At 57.0% G+C, this 2,500-nt stretch overlaps 1 non-coding gene across 1 annotated transcript in view; it reads left to right on the forward strand.

The window, feature by feature from the left end:
* The first annotated feature begins 1,794 nt into the window (after positions 1-1,794).
* LOC126131590 (small subunit ribosomal RNA) overlaps positions 1,795-2,500 on the forward strand; it is a 1,909-nt gene continuing 1,203 nt past the window's right edge. The window contains exon 1 of the ribosomal RNA XR_007527498.1: positions 1,795-2,500. This exon is cut by the window's right edge and continues 1,203 nt beyond it. This is a non-coding gene — a ribosomal RNA (small subunit ribosomal RNA).

Genomic DNA, 2,500 nt, shown 5'->3' on the forward strand with positions numbered 1-2,500 from the left:
TTAACCTAACCCACGTTGTGCCTTAACCTAACCCACGTTGTGCCTTAACCTGCTCTGTAATTGGCATATGACACGTTACATTAATCTAGTGTTGTCTAACCACAACCCTCTGAATATAGTTCGCTACTCGCACCGCCCACCCTCTTGTGTGTCGTTTCATGTTGAACACTTCGCAAGTGTTGCTTACTTTTTACATGCTCCCGCTGTACACTGTAATGTGGACAACTGCAGGATGTACATCGCCCCCCCCCCTCCACCCTGCCTTCGCACGCTGGTCGTTCAGGTGCTTGCGTGTTCAATGCCCTTCGCAGCTGTTCACTGGCATTCGCATGTCGAAGCGCTCAGTCTACGTCGTGGTACGGCCTGTGTCCACTGTCCGCTGATATCGTAAGCTTAATCCTCACATTGTACTGCACATAGGTCCGTATGTACTGAATGATACGCTGTGGCACATGTGTGACCGTACGACTGCGCCCAACAACAGCGAACCATACGGTCCAAATGTTGTGCACTCAGCCACGTGCCGTCTCCCCATAACAGCTACATTGCAGTGTGGTACGCCATAGAGACGTGTGGGAGTAACGGACGCCCTGGATGGCGATCAGCATGAGCCGTCTGTTGATGTAGTGGCGCGTGTATTCAAACGTAGTCGTCTCTTCTCACACAGTGTGATAGCATGGTGCACCGCGTTCCACATCTGCGACATGGTACAGATGCTGGTTGACAGTCGGTCTCGTAATGGACATCGCATACGTAGGGGGCCACCTCCCACGTGTTCTCTAGTCGTGCACATTTTGTTGCGTGTATGTGGGCAGACGTAGTGTGTCGTGACACCTAACAGACAGGTATGCAATAATCGTTGCATTTGCAAACTGGGATGGACGTCTACGTTTGCTGGTGACGTGACGCAACGCAAATGAACAACTGGTAAACCCATTGTGGTGCGGTTGTTGTTGCTGGAGGTAAATCAGTAAGGGCAAATCTGTGTGTGAAGCGATACGCGGCGGTGGCTGGGTGGGACCGTCCCCGGCCGGTGAGGGGGGGCCGCCCGGCGTGCTGGCCGCGCGGTGCGTGGGCGCACGCGCTACAGCCGGCTGGTGGGGGCGCCCAGTGGCAGGCGCGCCGGCCGACGGACGCGGCAGGCGGCGCAGCTGCGCGCCGGGGCACCCTGCGCGCGGCGCCGGGCGGCCAAAGTGGGTCCTCGCGGGCCCGGTGCGAAGCGCGGTGGACATCTGCAGTGTGCTGGTCCGACTGAGGACTGTGTGCGTTGAGGATGCGCCGCCGCCCGGCACTCGGCGCCGCGACGCCGTCTGCTGCTCGGTCGCCCCAGCGGTTCTCGCTGGTGGTTTGTATCGCAGTTGTGCAGACGTGTTGGCACGTGCGCTGTGCTGGGAGAGTTCGCTTCGGCACCCACGTGGGGCCTTTGCCCTTCTGTGGCGCTGGCGTTGGAGCTGCCGGTCACCGTAGGTGGCGCGTGTTGTCTCCCGCCGGCAATGCCACGACAGCACGCTCCCGGGCCTCTGTCGGCAGCGGCAAGCTCAGTTGGGAGCACGGGTGGTCGCACCTAAAGCGTCTACTCGCCTAACTCCGGGCGATTGCGCCTCTCTCGAACCCGACCAAGTACTTAGGACGGCGCTGCGCGCCGCCGGGACCTGAGAGGGTTTCGAGGTGTATTGTGCAGGGGAGCTCAGCCTCCTCCTGTTTGCAGAATAATTGAGCGGACGCTTGCGTGTTCGCGCGGGCCCCTGGGACACACTCCCGGGCGGCCGGCTGCTCAGCTCTAGTTGACGCAGCTCCCTGGTTGATCCTGCCAGTAGTCATATGCTTGTCTCAAAGATTAAGCCATGCATGTCTCAGTACAAGCCGCATTAAGGTGAAACCGCGAATGGCTCATTAAATCAGTTATGGTTCCTTAGATCGTACCCACGTTACTTGGATAACTGTGGTAATTCTAGAGCTAATACATGCAAACAGAGTCCCGACCAGAGATGGAAGGGACGCTTTTATTAGATCAAAACCAATCGGTCGGCTCGTCCGGTCCGTTTGCCTTGGTGACTCTGAATAACTTTGGGCTGATCGCACGGTCCTCGTACCGGCGACGCATCTTTCAAATGTCTGCCTTATCAACTGTCGATGGTAGGTTCTGCGCCTACCATGGTTGTAACGGGTAACGGGGAATCAGGGTTCGATTCCGGAGAGGGAGCCTGAGAAACGGCTACCACATCCAAGGAAGGCAGCAGGCGCGCAAATTACCCACTCCCGGCACGGGGAGGTAGTGACGAAAAATAACGATACGGGACTCATCCGAGGCCCCGTAATCGGAATGAGTACACTTTAAATCCTTTAACGAGTATCTATTGGAGGGCAAGTCTGGTGCCAGCAGCCGCGGTAATTCCAGCTCCAATAGCGTATATTAAAGTTGTTGCGGTTAAAAAGCTCGTAGTTGGATTTGTGTCCCACGCTGTTGGTTCACCGCCCGTCGGTGTTTAACTGGCATGTA

This window comes from Schistocerca cancellata, unplaced genomic scaffold (assembly GCF_023864275.1).
Source record: "Schistocerca cancellata isolate TAMUIC-IGC-003103 unplaced genomic scaffold, iqSchCanc2.1 HiC_scaffold_577, whole genome shotgun sequence".
In the NCBI taxonomy this organism is placed as follows: domain Eukaryota; kingdom Metazoa; phylum Arthropoda; class Insecta; order Orthoptera; family Acrididae; genus Schistocerca; species Schistocerca cancellata.